A 16,346-nucleotide genomic window follows, 5' to 3' on the forward strand; every position below is an offset into this window, starting at 1 on the left:
GATTCTCAACCACTGCGCCACCAGGGAAGCCCCCCTTTGTACTCTTTTAACAACCCGTCTTCAACTATCTCACAATTAGATTAGGCAATCACTAATTTACTTTTTGTCCTTATAGATATACCTATTCTAGACAGTCCATATACTTATTTCTTGACTTTCTAAGTTCATCCATGATGTGGACTGTATCAATGCTTCTCTTATTTTTATGGCCAAAATTCCAATGTATGGTGATACCACATTTTAAAGTCAATTCATCTACTTAATGAACATTAGGGTTGTTTACATGTTTTGGCTACTAGTATTAAAAATGCTGCTATAATCATCTGTATAAAAACTATTGTGTGGCCATGTTTTAACATTTCCTGGGTATATGCTTAGCAGTAGAATAGCTGGGTCATACGGTAATTCCATGTTTAACTTTCTGAGGAATTGCCAAATTTTTCTGAAGTGGCTACACCATTTTCTTTCCCACCAGCAATTTATGAGATGCAAAATCTCCCCATTCATGCCAACACTTCTTACCTCCCATTTCTTAAAATACCAATCTGAATGTCTGTAGTGGTATCTCACTCTGGTTTTGATTTGTATTCCCCTAATGACTAACAATGTTGAACATCCTTTATATGCTTATGTTTTTTCCTTTGGAGAAATGTCTACTCAAGTTCTCTGCCCATTTGTTAAATTAGGTTATTTGTCTTTTTATTACTGAGTTGTAAAAGGTTAATATCCTTGATTCCTAGACCCTTACATACAGGCTTTACAAATATTTTCTCCAATTCTGAGTTATCTTTTCACTTTCTTGACACTGTCTTTGAAACAAAAACATTTCAAATTTGGGGCCGTTCTCTGTATTTATTTTTTGTTTTGCTGCTTGTGCTTTTTGGTGCCAAACCTTAGAAGCCACTATCATTAATAATCCAAGTTTAAGAATACTTACACCTACGTTTTCTTCTCAGAATTTTAGCTCTTACATTTAAGTCTTGAGTTAATTTTTGTTATGTTTTGAGATAGTGGCCCAACTTCATTATTTACAACACGTAGACATCTAGCTATCCCAGTATCATTTGTTGAAGAGACTATTTTTTTCTCCCCATTGAACTATCTTTTATTTTTTTTCCGGCCTCACCACGCAGCTTGCGGTATCTTAGTTCCCCGACCAGGGATCAAACCCCGGCCCTTGGCAGTGAGAGTGCAGAGTCCTAACCAATGGACCCCCAGGGAAGTCCCCCCATTGAACTATCTTGAAACCTATGTGAAAAATCAGAGTATCAATCAATGGACAGAAATGTACGGGATTATGTCTGCACTGCCAATTCTCTTCCATTGATACATATGTCTATCCTTATACCAATACTGCTCAGTCTTGATTACTGCAGGTTTTTTGTTTATATGGGAAGGTCAATTTCTCCTTTATTTTTAAAACTTTAGCTAGATAATAGAATTCTTGGGTGACCGTCTTTGTTCCTTCAACATATTGACTATATTATCCCATTGCCTTCTAGCCTCCATGTTTCCTAATGAGAAAACCACCATTATTCTTTTTGAGGAAAGATCATTTGTATGTGATGAGCCAATTCTGTCTAGCTTTCAAGGTTTACTGTCTTTTAACTATTTAAAAAGTTCACTGAACTTTTCTGTATTTGGGTTTTATCTCCTAGTTTCTGTCTCCTGTGTCTATCAATTTTCTCCATAATCATGTTTAATTCTATTTTTTTAGCCATTTCATTTTTGCAATTTTCTAAAGCCTGATCAAAAGATTCCTGAATAAATTATTTTTATTCTTATTGTTGCTTTCACAGTGGCTTTTTTTTTTTTTTTGCCCATTAGTTTACTTTTATTAAAAGAGTAATCCATGTACGTGGTATAGAATTCAAACAGTACATCAGTGAAAAGTGAGACAGAATGCCACACAGTTAAGGAGAAAGAAAGACAACTTGTTAAGAATCTCTGTGGATAGAGAAGATGAAAAAAAGTGGCAGTTGCACTGGAGCAGTGGAGGCTGTAGAATGTAGAAAATTATCATTATCATAAAGCTGGGCCATGATGATGATATACCTGATCACACTGGAGACATATAAATGCCTACTATCTCTGCCCCCAAAATGTGTGCAGTAAATTTTACTGAGCTATGCTCAAAGACACAAGGAAAAAGACATATTCAGAGTTAATGGAAACAGTCCTGAACTCCGCATTTACACTAAAACTTGAGTGCAAAGACCCTGGTTATATCTCTATGACCTGCTGATTTAAGATAACCAAGTTATTTAAATCAGCAGCTAGATAATGGAACTAGCCAACAAAGTGAAACCCCATTAATGTAAGGAATATATCTAAAAGCTGAAGTCAGAAAGATCAGACACCTATCCAGGCATTCTACTAACAATTATTATGACTATGACGTGTGCTATAAGCAAAACTATGTCTAATTATGTCCTGGGTGATTAAAAAAAGTAAGCTCAATGAAGAAAACCAGCATTCCATAAGGAGTAGTGAGCAGAATGTAAAACAGTGATATTAAATTTCTAATCAATCTAAAATCTACATAAATTAGTTGTTTATGCTCTTGTACATGACTACTTTAGTTCAAGGTGTTACACTAATATAATTCCAAAAGCAAAAGTGAATTTATTTTTAAAAATACAATTATTACTCCAAAGGGAAAAGAGACATTGGTGTGGGAAAAAGTAACTGCAAAAGTGACTGCATTATAAAGACAGAAGATTTTTTTCCAAACTGAAACCCTTTCAAGTTTTGGTGGTAATTCTAATAAGGGAAGTAATAGCCTAATTACATCCTTCACAATTCATATAGTTCAGTCCTATTCTTTGCAGCCCTTATCTTTCTAATTACAACCTTATGTAGAAATAATCTTTACTTTTGTATCATTTCACTTTCCTTAATTACAGCTTATCTTATAGGAACCACAGTAAAACAATATTGCAAATAGGCTTATGCGATTTATCTTAACATTATATAAATGTAAGTCAAGAAAACATCACCCTAATGTAAGTTAGGAAAGACAGCCTTCAAAAACACCTTTGGACAATCACTGTACCCCAAGACTTACAGGAAATCATTAGGTAGTCCTCACAGTTGCCTTTGTCATCATCTTGCTGGTCCACAGGGATCCCGTTGGCATCTATGACTGCTTCAGAGGCACAATCTGCTACCAATACTTCTTCTGAAACTACATCAGTTGTCAGAGGATCAGTGATGATTTCTGCTTCAACTACACTATCATGAATGTGTTCAACGTGTCCAATGTCAGACACGTGTATGGATCACTTGTCAAGACGTGTTCTGGCATAGACATTGAGGCTGAAGTAATATCAGAAGCTAAAACATCATCTGGGACTGTGCAATGTGCTAAAGAAACTTCTTCGGTTACATCTGAGGTAATAAGCACTTGCTCTGGAATGATGACATTTTCAGACACATCTGCTTCTTCTAAGATATCTGAGCACTGAACATCCTCAATAACAACATCCTCAATAACATCTTGGATTACAACTGAGTCTGGGTCATCAGGAACAAAGTTATGTACAGTTATATCTGAATCCACAACATCTGAAACAAAAAACCGTTTCTTGAACTTCCACAACAATTTGATCACCATCCATGTGTGTAGCATCAGTTCCTTAAAAAAACAAAAATTAAAACAACAAATTTCAGGTAGGTACGAATGGCTATCTTAAATGATGTAAATGTTCTTTAATTTCCACCAGAAGAACAGACTATATCCTTGGCTTTCTCAAACATTAAAATAGCTTTAAGAAATATAGAGGGAATCTATTTGATTCATGTAAGAAACAAAAGATTTTAACACAAGCATGGTTTTATTCAATCCTAACCAATTAACATGTAAAGAAATACTAGAAAAACAAAAAATGCAGGGCAGTCACAAAAGAAAAATATTCATTAAAAAAACACACAAAACATTGAAGTTCCCAGGCAACCAAAATAAAATTTAAGCCATATTATGAAATTAAGCAAGTAACACAAGTTCAGAAAACTAATGAACCATTTTCCCTCCTGTCTGTTCTATTTCTTTTCTTTCCCCCCCCAACTCATTCAACACAGTTTTCTACTTTTAATCATTCATATATATTTCTTTTCTTCCCTTCCTTTAAAAAATTTCATTGTCTCACCCTATTCTGGTATAATACTCCACCATTATTCTTTATCTAATGACTGGAAATTTAGAAATTATCCTCTAAATTTATCCTCTGAATTTGGCGTATAAAAGGATTTGGGCATCAGTGAAAAGCGAGATAGAATGCTACACGGTTAAGGAGAAAGAAAGACAACTTGTTAAGAATCTCTGTGGATACAGAAGATGAAAAATAGTGCAGCTGCCCTGGAGCAGTGGAGGTTGAGGTTAGTTGCTGTGCAGCCTGACCAAGTTCACCAGGGTATTTTGCCTCCACCTAGCCTCTTCCTGAGCCCATACACTCCATCTCCAAGGCAGTTCCTCAGAATATAAGAAACCCAACTCACTCCATTCTGCAATTAAGGTAGAGGGGTGAATCAGCTGGAGCCCCTTGAGATTAAATGACTTCACCAAGATCACACAGTTGCTTGCACAGCACATGTACTGAATGAATGCCATGAGTGGGAAAAGAAGTAAAATATCCTCACCAAAAACATAAAATAAAATAAAACAAATCTGGTATCTTGGCTCTTGGTCCAGTAAAAAGCAATCATGGAAGTCTTAACTACAATGCTACTTGGCTGATTAGTGTCCCTGGTCATGACTCAGAGAAGCTGAATTTAAGCAGATGCCTAACCCAATGACTATGTGTCAATGAGCAGGCCCTCCAAGAAACTAACAGATTCTTCAACAAACAAAAATGATCAACAAGGGCCAAAGAATAATAAAGCTGCAGGGAGTCTTTAAACCAGTTAATACCCACTTTCATTATATATAGAAACAATAACGAGAAAATGCCTCCTTTAATTTCTATAAAACTTCAACAAAAGGCTTAGTAATAATTTGTCTTCAATGTCTCTAATAATTGACATCAAGCAATAGATGACTTTAAGCTGCATCTTAAGAACATAACTGTGAAAGCACTTAGTGGCAACAGCACTGATTAAAAGGTCTAAATCACAGAGCACAGTTTAGACACATTCATTTTGTAACCTTGGGCAAGTCATTTAACCTCTTAATTTTGGTTGCCTCATCAGTAAAATGAGGACAGTAATATCTGTCATGCATACCTCACAGGACTGTTGTGATGATCAAATGGCAATGTAAGGAAAGTGTTCTGAAAAACTGTAATGAGAGGTTTCATTATTATTAGGACATATAAAAATGGAGGACCTCGTAAATTAAGTGACTTGTTCATAGACAGACAAACAACATAGTGTTAATAAATAGGGCTAAAATGCGAAAGCCCTTCATTCTACCCCTTGACCCATGCCCAGCCTTGCTTGTGGCTTTAACCTAGTAAATCCTATGTGTTTTTCTCCAAGGAACTTACAGTCTCTCTTTCAAGAACATTAATTATACTTCAATATGTTCAAGTATCCAAAGATGTATTTACCATTATCAAACAGAAATTACCACGAGTCAAGACTATCCCTAATTGTTTAAGACACACACACACACACACACAGGATTTAGAAAGCATATTAAAAATCCTCACGTTTCTTGGTAAAATTAATTACTGTTGCTTTAATATATGGCAATATGATCATATAAAATTCAATGAGTAAAATTCTTAGAATTTTAACTTATAAGAATAGCTGTGTAAATCACTTTACAATATTATGTACTTAGAACCATCTGTAAATGTCAATACTTTTTTTCCCACTGTTACAACTTCATGAATGTAATTTTCCTTGAGCAGTTGGAGGAATGAAGCAAGATTCCATCTGCCTGATGCAGAAGGCTCCTTTCAGAAAGCCTTTTGAGAATCAGGGCTGTATAAGTAGGACACTTTCAAAACACAGGACTTCAGGTTTATACTTTACCTCCTGGGCATCAAAGAACAGAGAAATGACATCATCCATGTGTTATTTTAGAATGAGTACTCTGCTGGTGCAGGTAATGAAAGAAAGAAACTAACTTTGAGGAAAATAATTTAATATTATTAAGTTAAAAATGAGATTATAGTGCTTGGGCTAAGTGGGAGAACTGGCATGAAGAGCAGTGTGGTATACAGCCTCCCCAGCCCATTTACTCCACCCTACCCTTCTTGCAAAATGTCCATGCCACAATGGCTGGAATTGTGAATACATCACATTATGGCTAATGCCATAAATACTTTTCAGATATAATTAAAGTTATGAACCTTAAATAGGGTGATTTTACTAGATAAACATAAACCCTTAAAGCAAAGAAATTTCTTAGGCTGGCATTAGAGAGTTGAAGCAGAATGTTAAGTATGAGACAGATTCAATGCCCTATTGCTTTGGACGGGGCAGGGTGGAGAGCACATGAAAAGCAAGTGAAGGAACACAAGTAGCTGCGAGGAGCAAAGGCCAGCCATCAAGGAAACGGGCACCTCAGCCCTACAACTGTAAGGAAGTGAATTTAGCCAACCACCTGAATTAGCTTGGAATCGGTTTCACCCCAGAAGCTCCAGAAAGGAACAACACCCTGATGACACCTTGATTTCAGCCACATGAAATCCAAACCAAATAGCACAGCTATGCCATGATAGACTTCTGACGTATGGAAACCATGAGACGAAGAATTTTACTATGTTATACAGCTACGTTTGTTTAATGTTTGGCAGAGCAATAGTAACAGAAATGAATACAGATTTTTGGTACCAGAGAGTGGAGTGCTGCTGTACAAATACCTACAAATGTGAAATGGTTCTGATACTCCCTTGAATAGTCCAGTAATGGAAATATGGATGTTAACAACTCATGCTAGTGAGAACTCAGAAGGAAGAAACAACCAAAGCAGAAAAATTTTACATGGATTTACAGAATACCTAAGTCACCATGTACAGACAGTTAATACAAATCTAGACTTTAAGGACACTGCTAGTAAAGGCTCAAAAGATAGTGAGAAACATGTTATTCAAAACTGAAGGAAGGAATAACCTGTTACATTGCGACAAGTAGCTTAGCAAAATTGTATCCTGCGGTTATACGGAAAATGTAATTTGTAACAGTTAACTCAGATATTTAGCTCAGGAGATTTTAGCTGAGTGTTGATGATGTGACTTGGTTTGTTCTTGCTGCTTATGGTAAATTCAAGAAAAGAAAGAAAAATTGTGGAAGAACCAATAAATAAAAAGGTAGCAGGACTTAACAACTGGGGAAATTCTCAGCTTCAACAGATGACAAAGAGAAAAAAGTAGTTAAAATTGGGGTGATTTGCTGTCAGTAAAGAACCTTTTAGAGGAAAAGCAGTTTGTGACTCTACAACTCTTCCCTATAATCTCAGACAAAGCAAAAAGTCTGAGAATTCAGTCATATAATGTCTTTCTAAGGCTGTAAACAGTGTGCCTCACAGATACCTTAATCAAAGTAGGATGCGTCTAAAGAGCTTAGGGCGTTGTCCTGCAACCATCTCAGCAGAAGTCAAAAAGAAGAGGGATTATCTTAGAAGGATATGTAGATGGATCTCTTTTCTAATAAGGTAAATGCCCATGACACAGAGAGGAGATTCACAAAATTCTTTAAAAATTTACACCATCAGAATCAATACTAGTTTGGATTGCTAGCTCCAGAAAAGAATGAAGCCCTGCCAACACTCTGAAACTCAACACAAGGACCAAGTTAAGCCACACTGTAGCTGAACTTCTGACCTACAAATCTGTGAGGTAACAAACTGATGTATTTTAGGTCGCTCAATTTGTGGAAATGCATTACAGCAACAAAAGAAAACCAGTAACAGCAGAAATAAACAAAAAACACTTTCAAAGACAGAACTAATAGGACTTAGTAAACTGAGAAAAATTAAAATAAAGATAACAAGTTTTTGATACTGATGGTATTACTGACAAGACTGAGTTGGCAACGAGATTTCTGAGAGGAAAACAAGATACCTAAGTATAAATCAATACAGATCTAGCAATACATCCCCTTGATAACTCCAAATTTGGCAGATGGAAAGTGGAACAACCCAAGAAATAGATATACCTATTCCATCAAAAAATGAGTTTGGCTCTTGTGGCTGTAATTCAAGTTCATCTTCATCCATGGCCTTTGATTCTCATTAGTTACAGCTCCTAAACCGGGAAATAAAGTATATCAAACATTAATTTTTTCATATCACATACTTAAAATGTCATCATGATATTTACACTTCTGAAATGGTCACATTTCTTGATTTATCAAAACCTATCAATGTAAAATAAAGTGAACATAATGATTTCCAATTATATTTGGGTAGCTGTATCATAAGAAAGAGAAGTTAAATCAAGCAGGTTGACAGTGTTTTGGGGTTTTTCTCTTTGTTTTATTTAGAGTATACTCTACATAAAGTGAAGAAATTTTTTTCCTTTTTTAAACTGAGGAATAGTTGATGTGCATTTGCTATATAAGTTCCAGTGATTCACAATTTTTGAAGGTTATATTCTATTTATAGTTATTATAAAACACTGGCTATGTTTCCTGTGTACAGTATATCCTTGTAGCTTATTTATTTTATACATACTACTTTTTAACCTCTTGATTCCCTACCTTATTTTGCGCCTTCCCTCTCCCCTCTGGTAACCACTAGTTTGTTCTCTGTATCTGTGAGTCTGTTTCTTTTCTGCTATATTTCATTAGTTTCTTTTATTAAAGTGCATAAATCTTAAGTGTTTAGCTTAATAAATTTATATTTCTGTAAATCTGTATTAGCATTACTCAGAATAAGACATAAAACATTTTTTGTACCCCAGAAAACTCCCTCTAGCCTCCTTTCCATAAACAGCCATGACTCTTTAAGGTTCAACTTTAACACATTTTGTGGAATACTGAGGGAATTCCAGAAAGATTTTTATTACATCTTTAAATTTAATATAGTCTACAATTTCTTACCAATAAATTACAAAATGGTAAAAATTCAAAATTCATTACAATGGTAAACCTTCTTAAGATTTCTATGTAACTTACAGTGACCTCCCTTAACTGACCTTCTGGTTGCAGAAACAATTCTCAAAGTATATGTATATTCTCCAGGCCACAAATAACTTGGTACCAGCTGAAAGGTTAAAAAATAAATTCATCTTTACACAATAAAATCAAAGTCCCATCTACAGGATGTCTGAAACCACAAGCAAGAGTTTGTCTCTGTCTCTCCTGGTGACCAAAACAATAACACACAAACATGAAAGCTGAAGGTCATCGACGAAATACGGCCTAGGGTAGAAAAAATAGCCAGTTTAAAAAAAAAAAAAGTTAAAATACAAGAATACAAAGAACCTAGTACATGCCTAAAAAGCAAGTGAGGAGATAGAGGGAGCAGAAAGGGGAGGTTTATTAGGGGTCATGATTTACTTATGTTGCAAGTACCACACAAACTTCCTAATTGGTTTTCCTATCGCCACTTTCTAATTCACCTTCAACAGTGCTATCACATACAGTTTCTTTAATCTCTATCATTTTTGCTGACAACATATAAATTGTTACTATTAAGACTGCAAGTAATGTAGTGCACCGACTATATTTCTCTCTCTTTTGCGGCCTTGATCCTGGAGGGACTGCCTACTGACAGCAATAGTCGCCCTGTGAGTGCACCTTTGATATACAAACCAACCAATCAAAGCCCACACCCCTAACCACCAAATTTACTAAGCCAAGATTCTCCTTACTCTAAAATAACCCAGGGCCACATTCCAAACAACTAGGGACAGTTCTTATAGCCCAGAGGCCACTAAAATTGTTCAAACTATCCAATCCTAAACTTAGTATACCTATTCTTCCTTGCCCATTCCTTCCCTATAGAATCCCAGTAACTCTGTACTATGGCATCTCCTCTTCTCCTCTGCTTTCTTACCCTATGTGGTCCGTCATGGAATGGCATGCCTCTCTCCTCTTATACAAGTGAGTATAAACTTCTTCCTTTTCTAAAACATGCTTTAAATGATGTTAGACCTCAATTCAAAACATGTTAATGACTCCCTACTGATTCTCCAAATAAAATCTTATCTCCTTGGCCTACATGCCTCCAAGGTCTGGTTCTGACAACCTTTCCATTATTCTCATAATTTCCCTTCAATTCATCTTCCCTTTCTTTCTACCACTACCCCAATCTCTGTTTCTGTCTCTCTCATCAGCCAAATCCCTGGTTTCAGATTTCTTCTATGTGAATGACCTTTACGTGTCATCCCTGCACTAATTTATCCCCTACATGTCCGTCTTCACAAAAATACTAAAAACAACTACTTTCTCTGCTGCTGAATTTCCATACCACTTTATCCCTTTCTTCTTTTTTTTTAAGCATATGTCATGGTAATTTATATCTCTTTTTTTAAAAAAATTAATTAATTTATTTATTTAATTTTTGGCTGCATTGGGTCTTCGTTGCACGCAGGCTTTCTCTAGTTGCAGTGAGCAGGGGGTACCCTTCGTTGCAGTGCGTAGGCTTCTCCTGTTGTGGAGCACAGGCTCTAGGTGCACAGCCTTCAGTAGCTGCAGCACATGGGCTCAGTAGTTGTGGCTCACGGGCTCTAGAGCACAGGCTCAGTAGTTGTGGCGCACAGGCTTAGCTGCTCCGTGGCGTGTGGGATCTTCCCCGACCAGGGCTTGAACCCGTGTCCCCTGCATTGCCAGGCGGATTCTTAACCACTGCCCCACCAGGGAAGTCCCTATATATCTCTTACTAATGTTTGATATTTACATAGTGTCTAAGGAACTATGCAAGTAAGAAACTCAGTTGTAATTTATAGTATAAAAAAATTAATTTCCAACATGCCAGCCCTAAGACATCCAATTCATTTTCAAAATATAATGTATTTTATGACATTTATTCAAAATGCTTCAAGTGAAAAGGTTATGATAGGTACAGTAATATTTTTTCAACTATAAAAAAATGGAAAAGATAGTTCCTCTAAATAAGTTGTCACTGCTTCCTCTTCCCAAAACTTTCTAGCTTGTACTTCTTTTCCCTTTTTCAATATGTGACTATAAAAGGATAAATGAGAAAATATCTTATGAGAATAAAAAATAAAATGATGTCTTATTTAAGGTATTTTAAAGTCTCCTTATAGAAATCAATCTCATTACCTCTAATAAAAGTTGAACTTGTATTCATTATGGTGCAATAAGACTTTTCTACTATCCTCACTCCAAAGAACACTGATTGAGACAATCATCCATGGATGAGTGAGCTTTTGTGGAAGTTCAAGAGTCAGTGGAGAAATTCCAGGACTCCCTTCAGCAAAAAATCTGAAATTGGATGCACTGGAGCAGGTAAGAAGAATGGTTTCACTTTACTCACATCCCCCCCAAGGCAGCACAGCTCAGTGCCAAGAGAGTCCTTCTTGGCCTGTGAATGAGGACCCAGCTAACCCAATGGTGCAGAATATTGTCAAAGAGATCCACTTTGTTTGCCACATCCAGAATACTGAGGTGTGGCTATAGGACTAGGGGCTGGAGAGCAGCTATGAGAACAGTAGCCAGGGTTCTTGCGGGGCATCAAAGGAACATGATCCTCCTGCTTCACAACTCTATCAGAAAACCCACCCACGAGCTGCTGGGGACCCCCTGCTTGTTCCACCCACACACCTGCCTTACCCATACACACTCTCATCCTATGGCTGGCTCTCTGTGTGTCTTGCCAACAGTACCAAGAGCAGGCCTGACTCAATGGGATTGCGAGAAACCACGCAAATTAGGATATTCAGCACCACCCTGGGTAAAGGAAACGTGAGGCTCTCAGCACCCATGTTGGCTTTGCAGAATGGGAATAAGGCATACAATCTAAGGATTCCCTCAAAAGAGGGAGCAAAAACGATGGAACAGGCATGTCCATAGAAAAGGTATTAGAAAGCCTCAGAATTCCTCATAGGGATGAAAGAAGGTATTTCTTTGCTGAGGACAGTTAAGTAAAGACTAGAGAAGTGACTGCTTCTTTTAATGCAAAGAAAATGACACAAGACTTCAAGGAATTTGAAAAATGAAGGACACACCACACCACCAATGGAACACAGTAACTTTCCAGTAACCAACTCCAAAGACATGGAGATCTGCAATGTGCCATAAAGAATTCAAGTTATTTTATGAAAGCTCAGAAAACTAAAAGAAAACCCAGAGAAACAATTCAAGAAAACAATGAAAGAAATACATAAACAAAATAAGTTTAAAAGCAAGACAGAGATCATAAAAGAAAACCAAACAGAAATTCTGAAAGAATACAGTGAAATGAAATGGAAAAAAAATGAAATAGAGAGCATCAACAACAAACTGGATAAAGCAGAAGAAAAAAATCTGATAACAAGTCCTTTGATATAAACCAGTTAGAGGTTAAAAAAAAGAAAAAAGAATGAAAAAGGAGAGAGAGCATACCTTAACTGTGAGATACCATTAAAGAAAACAACCTACATATTACTGACGTCCCAGAAAATGAGGACAGAGACAAGGGGAAACAATGGCTTTAAGGAAAGAATGTCTTCCCCAAACTGTAGAGGATTTGGATATATCCCCTGAATTTCAACCTAAAAGAATCTTCTCTAAGACACATAATTAAACTGTCTAGGGACTCCTTAACTGGCGAAGTGGTTAAGAATCCACCTGCCAATGCAGCGGACACAGGTGCAATCCCTTGTCTGGGAAGATCCCACATGCCAAATAGGTGGCATTTTCCCCCATAGGAAATCCACCTATAGCTTGATGGTGGTTCCCTTATGAAAGAACTTTTTTCTCTTGCTGCTTTTAAAATTCTCTATTTCTTTTTGATTTTAGACAGTTTATTTTTTTTTAATAAATTTGTTTATTTTTGGTTGTGTTGGGTCTTCATTGCTGCACACCGGCTTTCTCTAGTTGAGGCGAGCAGGGGCTACTCTTTGTTGCAGTGTGTGGGTTTCTCATTGCAGTGCCTTCTCTTGTTGCACAGCAGGGACTCTAGGCACGCGGGCTTCAGTAGTTGCAGCATGTGGGCTCAATAGTTGTGGCTCGCACTCTCTGGAGCACAGGCTCAGTAGTTGTGGCACGCAGGCTTAGTTGCTCTGCGGCACGTGGGATCTTCCTGGATCAGGGCTCGAACCAGTGTCCCCTGAACTGGCAGTCAGATTCTCAACCACTGTGCAACCAGGGAAGCCCCTTTCCTTCATTTCTGAAGGACATATAGGACAATAATAAATTGTTCTATAAATTAAAAGACAAAAAGTATTAGAAACAATGTTAGCTACCATTTCTTGCTAGATATATAATATGAGAAAAGTAAATTGTGACAACAGAAACAAAGTGTGAAGAGTAAAAGGATAGGGTTTTTGTATGCAATCAACATTTTAAGTTGTTATCAGCTTAAGATAACATTATGTGCATAAGATAATTTATGGAAACCAAAGCAAAAACCTACAGTAGATACACAAAACATAAAAGAAGAGAAGCAAAGCCTACCACTATGAAAACTAGTCAGTTCCCAAAGGAAAACAGCAAAAGAAGAAGGAAGGAAAAAAGGAACTACTAGTCATTCAGGAAACAGTAAGAGAGAATTAGTAAGTCTCTAAGTATCATTAACCACCCTAAACATAAATGCACAGAATTTTCTAATCAAAAGACAGTGTGGTTAGACGGATTTAAAAGAAAAAAAAAGACAAGACTCAACTACCAACTATATGTTGCCTAAAGGACACTCACTGCAGCAGTAAGGAAAAACACAGGCTCAAAGTGAAGGCATGGATAAAGATAATCCTTTCAAGTGGAAATGAAAAGAGAGCAGCGGTAGCTACAAATATCACACAAAATCAACTGTACATCAAAAATGGTACAGAAAGTTATATAATGATAAAGGATCAATTCATCAAAAGATATATCAAATCAAAAATATGTATGCAACCAACATTGGACCCTACATTGGCCCACTTAAGTATAGTAACCAAATACTGACGAATCTGAAGGGAGAAATAATATTACAACAATAGGAGGAAGCTTCAACAGAGCAACTTTTAACAACAGACAGATCATCCAAACAGAAAATCTAAAAGGAAACATTAGAATTGAACTATACATTAGACCAAATGGACCTAAAAGACATATATAGAACATTTCATCCAACAGCAACAGAATACCCATTCTTCTCGCATGCACTCAGAATATCTTTCAAGATAGATTATTATATAGGTCATAAATCTTAAACTTAAGAAGAATGAAATTATCAAGTATCTTTTCCTGCAACAATGGTATGAAATGAGAAATCGGTACCAGGAAGAAAGCTGGAAACTAACTGAACAAAAAACTCTGAATTAATTTGTCCAAGAAGAAATCATACAAAAATTTTAAAAATATTCTGAAGCAAAAATGGAAACAAAATGCAAACATACCAAAACTTAGATGCGGCAAAATGATGATAAACACCTACATGAAGAAAAAAGATCTCAAATAAACAACCTAATATTACCCCTCAAGGAACTATAAAAAGAACAAACTAAGCCCAAAGTTGGCAGAAAGAAACAAAAAACAGAGCAGAAATAAATGAAATAGAGACCAGAAAACAACAGAAATGATAAAGTGAAGAGCTGTTTTTTTAATGAGGTAAACAAAACTGACAAACCTTTAGCTAGACTAAAAAAAAAAAAGTCAAATAAATAATATCTGAAATTAAAGGAGACATTACCACTGACACTAGAGAAATACAATCTTTAAGAACAATCAATCACATGCCAACAAACTGGATAACCTACAAAAAATGGATACAGTCCTAGAAACGTATTTCCTAACAAGACTGAATCAGGAAAAAAATAGAAAATCTAACAGATCAACAATAAGGAAGAAGACTGAATCAGTAAATAAAACCTCCCAACACAGAAAAGCCAAGGACCAAATGGTTTGGTAACATTTAAAGAAGGATTAACACTAAGCCAATCCCTTTCAAACACTTAAAGAAGCTGAAGAAAAGGAAACAATACCAAGCTCATTTTATGATATTAAAGCTATACAAGAACAGTCCAAAAAAGGAAAACTACTATCCCTGACGAATATAAACGTAAAACTTCACAATAAAATTGTAGTAAACTGAATTCAACAGCACATTAGAAGGATTACCACATTAACAAAATGAAGAATAAAAATCCTATGTAACAAGTCCACAACTAATGTAAGCATCTACTCTATGTTCAGACACAAGAGTGCTCACAATCACCACTCCCATCAACACAGTACTGCAAGTCCTACGTAGACCAATCAGGCAGGAAAAAGAAAAGGCACTGGAATTAGAAAGGCAAAAGTAAAGCTGCCTCTACCTGCTGATGACACATTTTATATACAGAATATCCTAAAGACTCCATCAAAACACAAATTCAGTAAAGTTTCAGGAATACAAAATAATATACAAAAATCAGTTGAGTTTCTATACACTAACAATATACTATCTGAAAAATAAAAAACACAATCCCATCCACAAAAACATCAAACACTACAAAATACTCAGGAATAAATTTAACCAAGGAAGTGAAAAATTGATCAGTACACTGTAAGTACAAGAGTTGGATGAATGAAATTGAAGACACAAATAAATGGAATGAAGTGCTGTGTTCACAGGTAAGAAAAATTAATATTGTAAAATGCCAACACTACCCAAAGCTATCCATAGTCTCAATGCATTAAAATTCCAATGGTATTTTTCACAGCAATAGGAAAAACAATCCTAAAATTCATGTGAAATCACAAAAGAATCAAGAGTCCAGAAATAAACCTATGTAAATACACTCAATAACTTAAAAGGACGTTAGAAACAGTCAATAGGGAAAGAATGGTCTCTTCAACAGTGTTGAGAAAGTTGGATAATCACACGCAAATTATGAAACTAGACTTCTATCTTATACACCATTCACAAAAATTAACTTCAAATGGACTAAGACTTAAGACCTGAAATCATAAAACTCCTAGGAAAAGATGGAGAAGAAAAGCTCCTTGACACTGGTCTTTGCAACAATTTTTTGAATATGACACAAAAAGCAATCTATCTGTTAGAGTCATCACTTAGTAGCTGTTAAATGGCTAGTATGAAAAAGAGATGATTAAGTGTTGGTGAGGACGTGAAGAAAAGGGAACGCTCCTACACTGTTGGTGGGAATGTAAACCGGTGTGGCCACTAAGGAAAACAGTATGGAGGTTCCTCAAAAAAATTAACAGGACAGCCCCATGGGGACCCCAGTGGGGTCTAAATGCCCAGTGAGCTCAGCATGTGCCCAGAGGGTGCCCAAGGACAGAGACCCAGGCCTGGAGATAGCATGTGC

General features: G+C 36.3%; 1 pseudogene across 1 annotated transcript in view; it reads right to left on the reverse strand.

The window, feature by feature from the left end:
* Nucleotides 1-2,619: 2,619 nt before the first annotated feature.
* LOC309653333 (zinc finger X-chromosomal protein-like) overlaps nucleotides 2,620-16,346 on the reverse strand; it is a 31,729-nt pseudogene continuing 18,002 nt past the window's right edge. Inside the window, exons 2-4 of the transcript XR_014268800.1 lie at nucleotides 9,084-9,151; nucleotides 8,104-8,192; nucleotides 2,620-3,637 (exon numbers count right to left, since the gene is read on the reverse strand). The product of XR_014268800.1 is annotated as a zinc finger X-chromosomal protein-like (transcript). The remainder of the gene's footprint in view (nucleotides 3,638-8,103; nucleotides 8,193-9,083; nucleotides 9,152-16,346) is intronic.

The sequence above is a fragment of the Balaenoptera physalus genome (assembly GCF_965194825.1).
Source record: "Balaenoptera physalus genome assembly, chromosome: Y".
In the NCBI taxonomy this organism is placed as follows: domain Eukaryota; kingdom Metazoa; phylum Chordata; class Mammalia; order Artiodactyla; family Balaenopteridae; genus Balaenoptera; species Balaenoptera physalus.